This window comes from Dipodomys merriami, unplaced genomic scaffold, assembly GCF_024711535.1.
Source record: "Dipodomys merriami isolate MVZ:Mamm:240054 unplaced genomic scaffold, mDipMer1.0.p SCAF_7, whole genome shotgun sequence".
Taxonomy (NCBI): Eukaryota; Metazoa; Chordata; class Mammalia; order Rodentia; family Heteromyidae; genus Dipodomys; species Dipodomys merriami.
In genome coordinates, this window is record NW_027206290.1 from 3,451,944 (window position 1) to 3,471,169 (window position 19,226).

A 19,226-nucleotide genomic window follows, 5' to 3' on the forward strand; every position below is an offset into this window, starting at 1 on the left:
TAGTAAAGGCTTTCCTTTGAACTTCTATGCCTCAAGTGAAATATGAATACTTTATTTGTTGGTGACAGATTGCCTTACAGACATGTGCCTGTGTTTCCTGTTGAAAACATTGTGTCTCCCTGAAATGTACTTGCTGCTAGAGGCAGTTGGATATGTACATTTATTACTGCCTGCAGTAATGAACAATACCTAATGTAAGCAGGTAAAATATGACATCACAATAGAAATATGAAAATAGGCAGTCTAAAGTAAATATCTAATTCATATGTCTCCTTCCTGTTAGCAAATAATGTCAACAAGCTCAATCATTTTGCTGAAATTGAAAACATAAAGTAAAATAATTTTTTTCAAAAAAAAGTTTTCTTTGGGAAAACAATATTGCCTTTAACTGAAAAAAAAAAAAAAAACAACCAAAACCAGAAGTTACCTGTCAGACTTTGACAGCATATTTTCTATTGTATCTCTTCAAAAGTGAGATCTAATCATGCTTGCCCTTTCCCATGCCATTTAATCCCTCTTCTTCATATAGCCTGTTTTCAAAAATGCTATAATGAAAACCAGAGTTCATGGCAAATCTCTAAGCTCCCTTCCCTCTCATTAGTTGAAACCAGCTTTGTCAAGTTTTATTTCTTCAGCTCTCTCCTGTGGCTCAAGTGAAATTCAGGCATCTATTGGTATAAAAATTGTGAAGGAAGTAGAAGTGTAATTTTTCCCCCAAGGAAATATAGTGCATTTTAATAATATAAGGTGAACAAGTGGCCAGGTCAGCTTGATATTTATCCTTTGGGTTATACTTTTTTTTTTAACCTAACATGCTGTCAGCAGAAATAAAGCAACAGCATGATATTTCGTTTAATGCACTTGTCAACTACTAGTTTCTGTGGTTAAAATAATGCATGGAAGAAAATTCTTTCTCCAATTGTTTCCCCATTTGATCTGATTTGATATATTTGAAATATGCCAGATAAATATTAAGAAAATAGTGTGAAAATTACTGGACAGTTTTCATATGGGATAATAAAATATAATTACTAATAACTAAACTCCTAAGACAAAATAGGTTGCCTGAGGATCAGTAGTTGAAAAATAACTACTTCCAAAAAAGAACTTTTAAGTCAGCTGCTATGGCTATAACTAATATATGCTAATAAAATATACCTACTGGGAAGACAAGGGAAGGCGAAACTTATGTCTTGGAATACCTCTGTCCTCACAGGGAAATTTTTTTTCTGAAAACTAACATCATTTTGCTTGTTTCTACTATATATGTAGATCTCTTACTTTTCCAACTCTCATATAAGTAATATGAAAGTTTGTTACATATTTTATTTACTTTTCTCATCATAGAGCCTCATTCTCAATAGATTAATTTAGTTATGGTCATATTATTTTGTATAACTTATTAGATAGTATATTAGATCTTAGACCCTTATTATCATTGAATATATACAATAACACTATGGAATAAGTACCATACTTTCCCCTACTTTTATAAAAAAATGTATGAAGAGTTTAAATAAATGAAGGCATATGCAACTACATAATCCTTGCATAAATATATGCATAAATTAATATATAAAGGGGAAATCAGACTAAATAAGATGGAAAGTATCTTCTGTGCCAAGGAACATAAGAACTTTATACTCTATGGTATAAATATAAGAGCTATAGACTGAAGCTTAATGGAAAGGTGAAATATAATAACATAATCGTTCATATAATTCTCCTTAAAAATTCTTTGGATTAATTCTCACATTAGCATCTACGAGAAATTTCATTTATGTTACTACAAAAATGAAGGAGAAAGGAGAGTGTAAATATCACTGAGGTGGAAATTCATACAGCTTCATTTGTTTACCAGCAGAGCTACATATTTGTTTAACAGCAGACATGGTTTACATACCAATCAACTTTTTTTCAATACACATTTAATGTGCCTCTGCAAGGTACCTAATAATGCAATGAAGCATTCTTATTACTTAGAAATGTAGGTTGTAGACTCATTGAATGGTCTCTCTTGGAGTTATATGTGTCATCTAATAGCCCTGCTGATTTTTCTTTATTGAATTACTAGTTGCTTGGTTTTATTAAACAGCTAGGAAATGATTATCTACTGAGACCAGTGTGATACCATTTGATATAATGGGAAAAACCACAACATTATAGTAATGCTGATCTACCCCAAAGGAACCTTTAGACGTTTAGATTTTTTGTATTATTAAATTTGTGATGTCATAGTTTATTTAAATTTAAATTCGATTGTAAAGGTGATATACAGAGGGGTTACAGTTACACAAGTAAGGCAATAAGTATATTTCTTTTTGAACAGTGTTACTCCCTTTCTCATTTTCTCCTACATTTTCCCCTCCCAACCAACCTCCCATCAAATAGTGAGGTTCATTTTTAACATAGTGTCTAGTGAGATATCCCTGTTGAATTAGTTCAACCTTTATCCCACTGTTTCTGTGATTGTCCTTCCCTTTCCCAAATCAGATACACTTGTATACAGGCCAAAAGGTCCAGAAATCAGAAACAGTGACAATAGTGAAAACCCAAAGGAGAAGAAAAAAGAAAGAAAAAAGAAATAACTGAAAACCATGCAATAAAAACTCTCATTTCCATTTCTTGTAGTTCATTTTGATAAGTATTGTTTTATATGGTTATATGTAGATATGCGGGTAGCTATTGAGCCAAACAAACATAGGATGCATGGTTTCCCTCATTTGCAATAACCAGAATATGTCACAGATTTTAACTTAGGGGATAAATTTTATATGATCTTGAAAGTTGTAGTTTTGGTCTCCAAGTACTTTTATTTCATTATTTTCTAATCCAGAAGAAACCAGAAGATTATATGAAGAAAATAAAATATTTGGAAGCATCAAGTAAATTAAATAGAATCATGATAGGTACCATGCCAAAGTATATCAGATAATGGCTATTTCATCAAGAAAAAAATCATAATATAATATCAACATGATAATGTGTTGTTTCTAGTAAATGATTCTAGCCTGAAGTCTTTGGAAAACATAATCTGGTGACATCTCATTTGCAGATGCTTTTTAGTTTTGCAAACACAGCTGCAGAAATGAAGAATAAGGAAAAAGAACATTGCATGAAGGAAAAAGGAACAATTGGTCAAAGATAGTATGTTTCCAGGCTGTCAAGATATCTACAGCTAGCAGTCTAGCAGATCACAAATTTGTGGGGAATTGCCCAAGAGGCTGTGTAAACTATTGTGCCTCTGAACACATTCTTTAGGGACTGCAAGGAATCATTCTGTGGTTTGGTCAGTAAAATTCTAGAAGCACAGCAAGAACAAAAGTCTGAGCACTCAGAAAATCAATGAGGATCACCTGTTCTGTCCAACATGGCTCTTCACTAATATGTTGCTCACTTTGTACAACATAGAATTGTAAAGTGTGATACCATAGCTACTGATACAATGGGCTTTATATTTAGATATTATAGAACAAATTTCATACATGTGAACTGTTAGATTCTGATAGAAATAAATTCTTGTCTGTTTTATAAGTAGCATGAAGGTAGCTTTCTAAATTAGATTAGAAAAGAAAACAATATCACAAAGCTATAAGAAGATATAAAACACTATGGTAAATTGAAGATTGATTTACCTTCATCCTCACAAAAATAATAGTTACAGAGATAAGCATATTAGCCAGAGATAAGAACTGTATTCTGTTCTGATGTGTTTGATTGGTGTGTTGTACTGATAAATGCAGAAATTGATTTAATTGGATGAAGTAGTTTTTGGTTCAATTTAAATTTTTGATAATGATAATTCTACTCCGAATTACTAGTAATAACTATTGGGAGTAAGAGGGGCATAAAAAGACTCTATATTCTCTATAGTCAAATTAATGACTAGGTGATCTTAACAAAAAAAAAGAGTAGATTTTGATCAAACAGCAATTAACAAATGAACATATATTTTTGAAAAGGACTATGACTCAAGTCTCAAGCTACAGTTTTGTCATTATCTCAATTCTTTTAAATTCTTCAAAAATTTTCTCCTTAAAAATACATACCAAATTATGTATGGTAAATCTGGTATATTGATTTGAAATTGCCACTAATTATTTATCACATCCCTTCGTTCTTTCCAGTCCAGTACTACTAGTCTCTGTTGCTTTATAACTCACATGGCAGGCTCTTGGACTCAGGACTTTGGATTCTATTTTCTATGCTGTCTGACTGTTTTGGCTGTTTCTATATCTTCCTTCTCTTGCTAATCAGAGAAATATGATTTTATGAATCTTAAAATTCATCTCAAGAAAACCTTGTGAGGACATTGGCTAGAGGTGTGACTTAAGTAGTAAACTCCCTGTCTGGCAAGCTTAGGTCCCTAGTGCAAACACTAGTAATGCAACTTTGAAAAGACAGAAATATTTGAGGACATTGTCGATGACATATTATTGATTAAATAAATGAAAATAATAAAATGTATATAACAATTCACTTTTACTACTGCAATTATTGCATATGCTTTTTGTTTTATGATATTTGATTTTAGGTAAATACTTAATTGTCCACTGATATTTTTGAGATGTCTCATTTGTGTTTAAAGAATGTTTATAGAATGGGTTTTGACCTATAATGTTTGGTGTAAGCTTTGGTTTGCTCATTTAACCTATTAGCACACATATGTTGGAATAAATATTTTTACATTAGTATATATTGCTGAAAGTTTTTAAAATTTCACTCTTCATATTTTTAGAAATTGATAACTCAATACAAGTGAAAAAGAAATGCACTGTTCCTTTTGTTTCTGGGCCAATTTTGTGGAGAATAATTTATAGTTATATTTAACTATACATGCCTACTCATATATACTATTGTATAAGAGTAAACATTTAAATTATAATTTATTATTTAAATGCTCGAGATTGTTATTAGTAAATTAGTATAGGTTCCTTTTTAGTAATGTTTTCTCATTAAAACAATTTATAAACCAGGGGCCAGTGACCAGCAACCAGTGGTAGCTCTATATTTAACTAAGGAGTGAGAAATCAAATACCTAAAATAATGTACTTTTGAGATAAATTGCCAACAGTTTCTCACCTGTGTTGTTCATGTAAAGGTGAATTAATATTGTTTTGCATTAATCATACTCTGCAATAACGAATAACTAATAGGTCAAAAGGCTATTCTGTGGGCTGTGCTGCTGGACAGGCACTCTACATACTTGGGTGTTGCCCTATTGTTAGATAAGCAAATGAAACTGTCAGAGTGCTCATAAATCCTAACACTGATGATTAGCAAAATCCCCTTCAGTTTTTTCCCTGTTTCTCTTGCTTTATTTCACTCTTGGTCAGCACCAGGTCACTGTTCTATTTTTCTCTCTCACTTTTTTTTCCTCACTCAACTCCACACCAAGGAATGTTTCTGGTGAGTACATAAATTCTCTTATCCTCTAGTCATTGGAAATCTAAGTGCAGCTTCTTCTCTGAAAGTCATTTATTTTCCAGTATCATTTGTGGCTCTTCTTCAGATTGGTTATATCTAAAATCTGTAATAGCAGGGAATTAGAATGTAGACAGGTTATTTTGATTCTACATAGCATAATAACTATCCAACTTAAACTGGGTGCTTGTGGCTAAAGCTCATTATCTTAACTATGCAGAAGGTTGATATCTACAGATTCACAGTTTGAGGTTTGGGAATCTACTAGATATCGGGGTTTGAAAAGTTTACTAGATACTATCTTTTAAAATAACCAGCAGAAATCGGGTGTGGAGGTATGACTTGAGTGGTAGACTGACATTCCAGAAAGGGAAAAGGCCCTCGATTCAAACCCAAGTACCAAAAAATGTCTAGTTTACAGGAATTCTATAGTTATGGATAAAGTACAGACGAAATGAATTGTCTGCTGTTTTTTTCCCAGAAAAAAATGATGTTTGATTTGGAACAAGATTTAAGTAGCTTATTCTTTATCCAAATACAGAAAGATGTTTTTATTGTTATTTACATATGCATCATTTGAATAGACACAATTATAGAACTATCATTAACATCTCTAACAAAAACACCTAAATTAAGTGATAAAATCAGATTCTCCTATAAATGATACTGCTAAAAGAGAAAGTTAAAGAAACATCGATGTAATTAGAAGAGTAAGGTCTTAGGTATTTAGGAGGCTATTTAGAGGATTCCGGGAGGAGAGATCATGGAATGAATGAGCTTTTATCAGGTCTACAAAACAATGTATAAGTTAAATGAAGTTCAAATTTTAATGCTTCAATGTAAGTGGCTCTTTTCATGCTTGGAACTGATAAAATTTTAGAAAAGAGAATTCAAAACTGTACCTTTCAAAACGATTCATGGCACTTTATGATAATATTTCTTCATCAACTATTTGACGTTCAATGAAAATTGGAAGAGATCTTATTAAAATTCAGAACCCAAGATTACTTATACTATGCATGATACCGTGAACAGAAACAATATGTGATAATGCAAATAAGCTAGTTATTGTGAAGCAGCAAAAAATTCATTTTGAAGAAGTACTTTAATTAAATGGCATTTAATTATTGTAATCAGATTCTGAACACTTTCACAGAATAACTGAATTCAGTTATTTTTGGTCAAAATATGCAATAATCTAATGAAATTTTGCTAAAATTAAAATGAAAAGGTTTTTTTTGAATGTTGATATTATGATCATTTCAGAGTCACTGTTCGCTCCTCAAATTATAATTATTTACATACACAAAAACATAACATCATGTAAAATATTTGAGGATAGTGAATTGTATAAAATATGAATTCATATTTGTTAATTTAAAGGGATAGGAGTACACATAGTTTCTAAAGCTGTTCATTCTAATAACTTTATCTTTCTTTCCTGTAGATCAACAAAGACTTTTATGATTGAGATAATTTAAAAAATGACACACTAAAATACTTTTTCAAATATTCACAAAACAATTAAGATTATGCTACCTACATGTAAATATCAATAACCCTAATGTTCAGCAAAATTTCCTCTCTGGAAATATTTAAATTTTGTAAACTATATGCAGCAAACTAGCATGTTTTTTCTCCTCTCTTGTTTATAATATTTATAAGTGGATCATTAACTACTGTAAATTATCAGTTCAAAACATGTGCTATAAATGATATTAAATCAGAGGAATAGCAAGCATAGTTTCAGAAATAAACTTAGAAGAAAACAATAAATTTATAAAGCAGAAATAATCTAACTCCAGACAAATTACAGGAAATAGCAGTATTTCATTTAAATATTTTGCTTTGCACCACTTAGTGTGTTCTAAATAAACATTAGGACAACAATGATTCAGGCCTCTAGCAACTGGCCTAAATCAAGTAAACAGAGATACTACAATTTTGTATGAATTAAAATCTCCATTATATACATTAAAAAAATCTCAATTTTATATCAATTTCCTTCTGTATTAAAAAAATCTCCATCTAAATATATTAAATGAAGTAAGCCAGGCCCAAAGAAACACAGATCACATGGTTTTCCTTATTTGCAATAACCAATATATGTCTAGGACAAGCAGAAAAGGTCAAAAGCTATCTATGTGTATGACCATATAAGATGATGCTAAGTGAAATGAACTCCAAGATAGGGACACAAGAGGTTTTATCTTTGTTGTTGTTGTTTTAATGTATTTATAATGTACTATGTGATTCTTTTGTTTCTTTTGTATGTTCTTCCCCCATGGTATAACCCCTATTTTGATTCCAGTGCCCTGCATCTTGTATATACATTTTTGTAATTTGAGGAGGGGAAGGGAAATAACAAAATACTGAAACAAGGATACAGGTTGACCCATTGTAACAATGAGATGTACAAGATACTATGTTGAAAACGAACTGTACAACTTGGTGGGGGGAAGGGTGAGGACTTGGGGAGGTCTGGAGTGAAGGGATGGTAGGGGAACAACAAAGGAGAGGGTAACAATGCTTGATAGGAAATGTACTCATTACCTTACTCATGTAACTGTAACTCCTCTGTTCAGTATCTTTACAATAAAAACATATATTAAAAAATCTCCATCTATATTCTGTTATATTTTGCCTTTATATTGTCATGGCCATCATTCATCCAAATGCAGTATGAAGATGACAGATTCCTAAATATTATGCAATTCTTCTGGACATTTAATTGCTAACTTTCAAATGAACATGAATTCCTAATAAACCATTGCTACAATGAGATGAGGATTCTCAAGGAGATATTTTCATAATCCAAGAAAACCAACCAGCCACACATCATTCCTCCCTTTCTTCCTCCATGTCTTCCTCTCTTTGAGTTCTTACATTTCTTTATCCTTCTTATACCCTTGCTGTTGTGTTCTTCCATCATTATGGACTTCAGTGATAACATTGGACCACCTGAATATTCAAGGATAATTAATTTAATACCAGCTTAATTTTTCTTTGATATATAATATATTCACAGATGGTTGACACCTTTAGGAAGAGGCATCCTGCTCACTGTGGTGAGCACTGCATTGCACTTTCACACATATTTTCACTGCATTTTTTCAAACATCCTTACATGGTCATTGATGTTTATCAATCATAGATATAAATAATAATTGAAAAGAAAAAGACAACTAATGTACTAGAGAGTCTCTATTTACCCTACTGTCAAACTCTGTTGAGTAAAATTCATAATTTCTCTTTAGTGGAGTTTAACATTAAAAGTCCATTATACAAAAATATTACCACTTTTTTGAATAATGAATTTCACATAACTATTCTCTTTGAGTTCCTATGAGAAACTTTAAAGGAAAAATTGCATCTTATTCCTTTTTGTATTTTCAACATTCAGAACAAGGGCAGGTATTTTGTAGGTCTTTCATATATTGAAATTAGGTAGATTAACATCTAAATAATAGTTAGATTTTTACCTTGTCAGTTTTACTTTATTCTTTTAGATTTCCTTTTTCATTTTCACCTTTACTAAGAATAGGTCAAAATAGTTAAAATTAAAGATTAATTGAGAGATATGAAATGTTTTAAGAATATCAAATGGTATGTAAAGGCCATTTAGAATCAAGGCTGTATAACAATTAAAAAAGCAAAATTTATATCTCAATACCCTCACAATGACTTCTATACTACAGTTCTCATATATGACAAAATTAAGTCAATTCTTACTAGGTTTGTCTGTCACTAACTTTCTTTATGAGATGAAACTCACCAGAGTATTATAATAGTGGAAAATTTAAGTACAGTTTAATATGAATTCTAGCTTTGCAATAGGTCTGTATGCTAATGTGAATTATGAAAAAATGATAAACTTACAGAAGTCAGCTAGAAAGCAGGAGAAAACTTAAGAAAGATCTAAATGCATACAAAATTAAATTATTTGCAAAGCTGTGCTTGGCAGTTCAAGCTCAAGCAGTAGGAAATTTGTTATTTTACACAGGTAGTTATTTTACATTAGATAGTCAAAATATTTGACTACTTAATGCATTTGTTATAAGCAGACAATGAACTACACTGACAGTGAAGTAGTAAGATCTAGAGTCTCATAATAATTTTGAATTTAAATTTAGTTTTTTCTTTGATTATATTTTCTATTACTTAATGAAAAGTATATCATGCTAAATTTTGTTTCCTATGTTAAACTATTTTAAAATCTAGATTTTTTTTCTACTTTTCAATGTTGAAAAAAATAATACTAAAGTAATTCAAAACCCAAAGTGAATTGAAAATAACAAAAGCAAGTCACTAAGCTGTTTGTCCCTTTGCAATAGTTTTCCTCCTGTTTGTAGGTAGAAATTAAACTATGTTGTATGTTATGTTGTTATTGTATTATATTGTATATATTGTGTATTATATTGTATATTCTATATATTGTATTACATGATATATTGTATATTTGGTTGTCAAACAGCTTACCAAGAATGGATGGATGTGGAAGCATATTCTAGCTACCACAAATTAGGGAAACCATGCAACCTATGTTTCTCTGGAAACTACTTTGCAAAACTACTTAACTATAATAATAGTTTCATAATAATAGATGGATTTTGTAAAGCAGCAACTGTGAATTTGTATCATCACTGTCATGTGTCAAGTACTTTACTGTGTGGCTGTGGTATCACTGTTTTTACTGCCAAACATTGGATATTTGTTGGGATTTTTTCAACAATTTTAATTATGAAGGATTTTGAGAGCTCACATCCATCTGTTATAATTTTCTATTATATAGGCAGCATTTGTGTCTAGATATAAAATTAATTGATCAACAAGTATGTTCTGGTAAAATATGCTATATATCTGCTGGTAAGGGAATGTTTATTTCATTGCCACTGGAAAAAGATTCTCAGCTTTGTTGGGCTAACCGTTTCTATTATTTCTTTCTTCATTTATGAGTTTCAGTTTTAAATATATTGTTTCTATTTTTTTCTCTGCTTCTATTTTTAGAAACTATTTCATCCTAATCAACCTCAAATATCCTGATTCTCAAGATGAATATTTTCTGCAGCATATTTATCAATGAGGACTCCAGCTCTAGACCATATAGGTTTAAATGATAGTTTTTCCACTTGCTAGCCTTGTGAAAATGGATGGATTCTTTCACCTGAGTCTCAAGGCTTGTCATCTCTACAATGGGTATAATTATAGCACTTACCTCTTATGTTCATAGTAATGATTAATAACAGTTCTCAGTTCTTAGAATAATACCCAATACAATAAATATATTTATTATTATGCCTTCATTTTAAACCAATTAGATATATATGTATATATAGTATTTTTCTTAAGAATTGCTATAAATTTAGTTTTTGCTTCAAATTATAATTGTACTTACAGATTTTTTACATTTACAATTAAATTCTCTTTATCTCATAAGCAAAGACTTTGTAGGAGAAAGTCTTCTAGAAATATAACTGGGTAGGCCAAATTTTAATAATTGATTTTAATTTTGGGTGCTATTGTCAAAGAATATAGCTTATCAGTACACTATTTGAAGCAAAATTGTTAATTTTATTTCTAATTAAATACATGATTTGGACATAACCTCTCATATTCATGGGATTACTAATTTCATGGATTCTGTTTGTGAAAATATTTAAGCTTATTAAGAGTGATAAATAGGAGCTGGGAAGGTGGCTCTGTGATAGAGTGCTTGCCTTGCATGCATGAAGACCTGGGTCTTCAGCACCACATAAGCAAAAAAAGCCAGAAGTGGCACTGTGGCTCAAATGGTAGAGTGCTAGCCTTGAGCTGAAGAGCTGAGGGACAGTGCCCAGGCCCAGAGTTCAGGCCCACGAATGACAAAAAAAAGTGGTAAGTATATTTAAATACCTATTCTATGTTGGTAAATATGATTTGTAAAACTCCAGAAAGTAATATGCTGTTTTCTTCCAACTACATTTTAAAAATTTTATTATTCTCTAATTTTTTGCAATGAGTAAATTTTTAAACTTATTACATTTTTCTAAAAATGTATCTTCTAAATCTTTGTAGTGTCTTTTTGTGCATATGTGTCTTTTTAAATATATTTTTTATTGTAAAGATACTGTACAGAAGGGTTACAGTTACATGAGTAAGTTAATGAATACATTTCATTTTGAGAATTGTTACCCACTTCTTTGTTTTACCCATTCATCCCTTTTCTCCCCACCAACCCCCCTCAACTCCTCCCTCCTTCACCTCAAAGTTGTAAAGTTCGTTTTCAACATAGTGTCTTGCACATCCCTGTTTCAGCATTTCGTTATTTCCTTTCCCCTCCTCAAATTAGAAAAAATGTATAATATACAAGATGCAGGACCCAGGAATCAAATACAGTAAAAACAAGGGTTATACTATGGGGGAAGAATGTTAAAAAAAGTACATAGTACATTATAAGTACATTAAAAACAAAAACAACTAAGATAAAGCCTCTGGTGTCCATATCTTGGAGTTCAGTTCACTTAGAATCATCTTGTATAGTCATACAACTTTTCTTCTCAACTGATAAGATTATCATAGATGTATACTAGCTATTGCAAATAAGGGAAACCATGGGACCTATGTTTCTTGGGCCTGGGTTACTTCACTTAATAGATTTTTTTCCAAGTCTTTGCATTTCCTAACAAATGAGGTGGTGCCATTCTTTCTGATGGAGGCATAGAATTCATATACATACATATATAGATATATGTATATATAACACATTTTCTTGATCCAGTAATATACTGAGGGGCATCAGGGTTTATTGTATAGCTTAGCTACAGTAAATAATGCTGGAATAAACATGGTTTAGTATAGCCTTGTTGGTGATCTTTTCGGAAAATTCCCAAAAGTGGGATTCCTAGGTCATAGTGGAGCTCTATTTGTAGTCTTTTGTGGAACCTCCATACTGATTTCCAGAGTGGTTGGACAAGTTTACATTCCCACCAACAATGCAGTATTGGCCATATTCTCTCCAGCATCTGTTGTTATTAAATTTCTTGATTATAGCCATTCTAACTGGGGTGAGGTAAACTCTCAGTGTTGTTTTGATTTGTATTCCTTTTATGACTAGAGAATTTGAGAATTTCGTGTCTATTGACCATTCTTATTTCCTATTCAGACAAGTCTCTCTTTAAATCTTTAGCCCACTTATTAATCGGGCAGTTGTTCCTGTGAGGATTTGTTGTTGGAGGATTTAATTTTTTGAGTTCTAAATATATTTTTAGATAGGAGGCCCTTGTCCATTGTATGGCTAGTGAAGATCTTCTCCCAATCCGTAGGCTTTCTATTGATCTTGCTAGCTATGTCCTTTGCCATACAGAAGCTCTGAAGCTTCATGCAATCCCATTTGTCCAACCTTTCTTTGATTTGTTGTGTTTCTGTGTCTCTATTAAGAAAATTTTGGCCTGTGCCAAGGAGACCTAGAGTTTCTCCTATTCCTTTCTGTAATGTTCTCAAGGTGTCTGCTTTTACTTAAAGATCTTTGATCTATTTGGAGTTGATTCTGGTTCATTGTGTTATATAAGGATCTAACTTTAGTTTTCTACAGGGGTTTACACAATTTTGCCAGCACCACTTAATGAAAAGCTTGTCTTTCTTCCATTCTAATTTTTTTAGCTCCCTTATTGGAGATTAGGTGACTATAGGTCTGTGGGTTCATTTCTGGGTCTTCAATCCTATTCAATTGGTCCTCAGGTCTGTCCTTGTGCTAGTACCAAGCTGTTTTGATTACTATGGCTTTGTAGTACAGTTTGAAATTTGGTATTGATATTCCTCCAGCACTGTTCTTTCTGCTAAGGATTGTTTTTGCTATTCGGGGTTTTTTATTTTTCCATATAAATTTTTGGATCGCTTCTTCTATTTCACTGAAGAATGAAGTTGGGTTATTGATAGGTATCGCATTGAATTTATAGATAGCTTTGGCAGCATTGCCATTTTCACAATGCTAATCCTCCCAATCCAGGGCACAGGAGGTTTTTCACTACTTTAGTTCTGCTTTAATTTCCTTTTTCAGGTTGTTAATGTTTTCATCACAGAGGTCCTTCCCTTCTTTAATTAATTCCTACATATTTTTTTTGTGGAGCTATTACAAAAGGAGTTGCTTTGCTGATTTCAGCCATACTCTTCTCATTATTGGCATACAGAAAAGTCATTGATTTCTGAAGGATAATTTTATACTCTGCAACTTTGCCAAACATTCGAATCACCTCAAGTAACTTGAGAGTAGAGTTTGTGGGGTTCTTTAAATATAAGATCATGTCATCAGCCAAGAAAGAGAATTTTACTTCATCTTTCTATATTTGGGTCCCCTTTGCATTGTTTTATTGCTCTAGCTAGGCATTCTAATAATAAATTGAAGAGAAGTGGAGTGGACATCCTTGTCTTGTTCCCGAATTTAGAAGAAATGGCTTTAGCTTTACATCAATAAGTATAATGCTGGTTGTAGGTTTGTCATACACACCTTTTATTATATTTAGGAATGTTCCATGGATTCCTAGTTTTCCAATGCTTTCATCATAAAGGAGTGTTGGATCTTGGCAAATGTTTTTCTGCATCTATTGAGATAACCATGTGGTTCTTATCCTTACTCTTGTCGATGTGATGAATTATATTAGTTGATTTGCATATATTGAACCAGCTTTGTATCACTAAGATGAATCCTGTTTGATCATGGTGTATGATTTTTTTAATGAGTTGTTGAAGTCCATTGGCCAGAATTTTGTTGAGAAGTTTTACATCGATGTTCATCAAAGAAATGGGTATGTAGTTCTCTTTCTTTGATGAGTCCCTGCCTGGTTTTGGGATGAGGGTTATGATGGCTTCACATATAAAGTTTGGTAATGAACTCTCAATTTCAATTTCATTGAAGAGTTGGAGGAGTATTGGTGTGAGTTCTGCTTTGAAGATCTGTAGAATTCAGCTGTAAATCCATCTGGTCCTGGGTTTTTATCAGGTGAAGGCTCTTATTGCTGTTTTGATTTCAGTGCTTGATACTGGTTTGTTAATTTGGTTTAAACCATGTTGGTTTAGTTTGATCATGTCAATATTTTCTAGAACTTTGTCCATTTCTTATAGATTCTCAAATTTATTAGCATAAAGGTTTGAGAAGTATCCCCTTATTATGTTCTGAATCTTGGTTGATTTTATAGTGATGTTTCCATTCTCATCTCTGAGTTTGTTTTATTTGGGTGTGTTCTCTTCTTTTTCTGATAAGATTTGCTAAGTGTCTGTCAACTTTGCTAATTTGTTATTATTGTGAAAATACTGTACATAGGGGTTACAAAATTATGCTAATTTTTCAAAGCACCAACTCTTTGTTTTGTTGATTCTTTCTGTGGTTTTTTTTTATTCTAATTCATTTAATTCTGATTTAATTTTAACTATTTGTTTCCAACTACTGGATTGGGTTTATCTTGTTCATTTTTTCAAGGTGCTTTAGTGGCCTCATTAAATTGTTGGTTTCAGATCTCTCCAATTTGTTGATGTAGGAACTCAGAGCTATAAACTTGTTTCTGAATACTGCCTTTGCTGTGTCCCAGAGGAGCTGGAAGTTTGTATGTAAATTTTTGTTGTGTGTCATGAACATTTGAATTTCCTTTCTGATTTCTTCCAAGACCCACTAGTGGTTCAACAGTGTGTTGTTCAGCCTCCATGTATTACATGATTTTCATTAGTGGCTTTTGGTGTTAATTCTAATTTTATTCCTGTGTTGTCTGATAGAATGTAGGGCATAATTTGAATGTTTCTGAATTTGGAAAAAAATATTTTGTGACCTAAACTGTGTTCTATTTTAGAGAATATTCCTTGTGCTGCTGAGAAGAACGTGTATTCTGATGCTACTGGGTGAAATATTCGGTAGGTATCTGTTAAGTCTAGCTGGTCTATGCAGTTATTTAGATCTGACACTTCTCTTGAGTTTTTGCCGGGTTGATCTGTCTAGCGGGAATAGTGGTGTCTTAAAATCTGCAACATTTAATGTATTTTTATCTATGTGTGATTTTAGGGAAAGTGGTGTTTCTTGGATAAAGTTGGGTGCTCCATTATTTGGTGAATAGATATTTAGAATTATAATATCCTCCTGAAGGAGAGATCCCTTAATAAGTATGAATGACCTTCTTTATCTCCTCTCACTAATTTTAATTTGAATTCAATTTCATCTGATATTAAGTTCGCAACTCCCACCTGTTTATGGGGGGTATTTCCTTCAAAGATTTTATTCCAGCCTTTCACTTTCAGAATATGTTTGTTTTTGTGGGCAAGGTGGTCTCTTGAAGGCAGCAGATAGGAGGATCTTGCTTTTTGATCCAACTAGACAATCTGTGTTGTTTAATTGGAGAGATAAATCCATTAATATTGAGAGTTAGGACTGAGATATGTTTGTTCCTACCTTTTTATCCTTTTATTTTGTTTGTTTTTTTGTGGGGAAGACTGTGCCTTCGTTGTTCTTTTTTTTTTAATTAGGTAAACCATTTATTTATTTTAATTAAGTTTTTATTGTGAAAATACTGTACAGAGGGGTTATGGTTACATGAGCAAGGTTCTTGTGCTTTTGTAGTTCTCTGTGAGCTGTTTCACTTCCAATATCTCTTTCTTCTTGGTTTTCTATGGGTAGAACATCTTTGAGGTTTTTTGTAAGACTGGTTTGGTCGCGATATATTCTTTTAGTTTTCCTTCCTATGGAAGATTTTTATTTGTCCTTCCAGTATGATTGAGAACTTAGCTGGGTAAATTATTCTTGCTTCATAGTTATTCATCTTTAGGGCATGGCATACTTCAATCCATGCTCTTGCTTTCATGGTCTCTGATTAGATGTCTGCTTACCCTTATAGGTGATTGTTCTTTTCTCGCTGGTGGCTTTAAGAATATTTTCCTTAGTTCATATTGATCTTGTATGGACTATAATGTGGCGGTGAGATGTCCTATCATGCTCTGGTCTATCTGAGGTTCTAAAAGCTTCTTGTATCTGGATGGGCCTTTATATTTGGGAAGTTCTCTGCTAGGATTCTGCTCAACATATTTCCTAATCCATTGGCTTCCCTCTCCAGACCCTCCTCTATACCTATTAGTCTCAAATTAGGCTTTCTGATTATATCTTTTAGCTTCTGCAATGATTTGTCATGTTTCTTGGTTTTGTTTTGAATATTTGTGTGCTCTTTCTCGATGGAATCTAAATTATCTTCTGCCTCAGAGATTCTGTCTTCTGCTTCCTCAATTCTGCTTTCAAGGCTTTTTACTTTGCTGTTTATTTCCTTTCCTTCTTGCTGATCTTTGTTAATGGTGGCCAGCTCATTATTGAAGTTTTCTGTTAAATCTTTGCTTTACCTCCTGGAGTTGGTTTTTGGACTTGTCTTTCAACTCCTTTAAATAGGTTTCTATCTTTTCATTGGATTCTTTCTTCTTCTGTTGGAGTTCCTTTATTGTTTTATTTGTGGAGCCATGAAGTCATCTATTAGTTTCTGGTTGGTAATATCACCTTCTCTTATAATGCTATTCAGGGTGTCCAACTTTTCATTCAGCAGATTTACCAGCCATGCTTTTAAAATATCTTAAGCATTATCTTTTAGGTCATTTTGGGACTGCTCTATAGCCTGTTTATGTGGTGATGGAGTTGGAGGTGGTTGATTGGCCATGTTTCTTGCATTTCTGTGGTTATTTCTAACAATTTGGAGACAAGTGCCACTCCAATACAATAGGGTAGTTTTTTAGGGCAACCTGCTGTCTTGTAGATGTATAGAACTCAGGGTTTCAAAATTATGGGCCGGTGTTACCCTATTTAGCTCTCTTTTTCTTTGTTTGGTGAAGGCTGTTGTGGTTCCAGGATGGAGATTACATATAGTTGTAATTTGTGAGACAATCTGGGTTTGGCTATTAAGTAATTTGCACCTGAGGGTTAACAAGATGGGCTCCTTGTACTCTGTCAAAATGGAACCAATGGTAAGTTGGCTCAGATATAAACCATTAGGGATCAATGGACTAAAGAAAATGGAGAAGGAAAGGATAAGGATTGGAGAAATATATTTCAATTAAGAAGAAAAATTGTGTGTAATGATGGTAGAGGAGTAAGAACAATTTGAGGAGAGATATGTGTAATAGGAAGAGAATAGAGACCTTATTTCAGAATGTAAGAGGTAGGAAATAAGTTGAAGAAAGATTATATAAGGAATAATTTAGAAATCTAGGTGAAAATAAGAAAAGAAATTATATGTATATTTGAGAGAATTGCTGATATTAAAAATATGTTTTATTGAACAGTATTGGAAAGTTGATTAATCTAAGATAATTCCTGTAGTTATTATGTTTATATACATAGAAGTCCTTGTTTTGTGTATAGAACTAAACATGTTAACTCTGATGGAGTAGTAGTACAATGTGGAGAGAAACGAAGAGGAAGGAGAGAGAAAAAAATAAAATTAGGAAATTGAAAAGTGGAAGAACTAAATAATAGTGAGAAAATAGCATATCCTAAAAAAAACAAAAACACACAAAGAAACCAAAACAATCAACAACCAATATTTAAAAAAAAAAAAACAAACTAAAAAAATCTAGAGTAAGTTTTTTGGCTTGTTTGGGAGAGCTTGAGTCTCCACTTAGTCCTCTAGGCTGATTCCTGATAAAACCTTGTATGCCTTGCAGTAACTCCACTCTCCTTGTGGCTTGATTGGTTCCAGATGGCCATTTGACAAGGGTAGGTGACTGCTATCTAAAATCCCACTCTCAGGCCTGAGAGCGTGCTATCACAGTCATGTAGCCATGTTCCCAGGCTTTGCCAGGTAGCCACAGAAAGTTTAGGAACAGGGCTTAGATCTGTGTTCACTTTTGATGTGATCCCTCCCTTTTGGGTGAAGGCTTGGGTCAGAGGGTTTTGGGACCCTACAGAAAATTGCCACCCGCAGCCAACTGGGTTACTCACAAGATCTGTAGCTGGTGGTGCAGTGGACCACAGATCCTGTGTTGTGGTGGCCTGGGTGGTGTTGGCTGGTTCTCAATGGGAGGGTCTGGCGGTTGGCAGGACCAGGTGGGGGGATTGGCAGTCTGCATCAGCCGAAGGGTCTCGCTCTGTGGGGTGGGGAGTCTGTCCACTGGAAGGACCAGGTGGAGCTTGTGATGGCGAGTTACAGTGGGCAGGGGTGCTGGGCTGCAGTGGAGATGGTGGGTGGGGTGGTTACTGGAGGCTAAGGGCTGTGTCAGCGGCAGCAGGGCAGGTCCACCTAGTTTGGTGGGTGATGCTGTCCACAGCTCTGGACTTTGGGACTGGCTTTTGCAGTGTCGGTGGAGCCCACAGAATGATGCCACTGTGACTGTGGGAGCCCTGGGTTGGTGCCCAGTGGCGGCAGGGAGGGACCGGGTCCTGGCAGAGTGCCCAGTCGGAAGGGCATTCAGCCAGTGGGGTGAGGGATTGGCTGTGTCTGTGGTGTCCTGGGAGCCATGCGCAGAAGTGTCGGGGGTCCACAAGGATCCCACTAGAGCTGCTGGCTGGGGACCTTACATTGGCTCCAGCAGCGACTTAAGGGCACTTACACGTGCTGGGGATATCTGGCAATTGCAATGCCTGTGTTTGCGGAGACTGCTCCTCCTTCATAGCTACCCAGCCAGTGAGTTGGAGCCTGGGTATGCTTGCAGTCTCCAGATTCTGGAATCTTCACGGGTTTCCCTCCTAACTTTCTGTGGGTCTGATGTTGAGTGATTTCTTAAGTTTTTGGATACCTCACTGCTTAAAATCAAGAAGCCAGTATAGCCAAGAAAAATATAAAAAGAAATCCATACTGATTTTTTAAAATTTA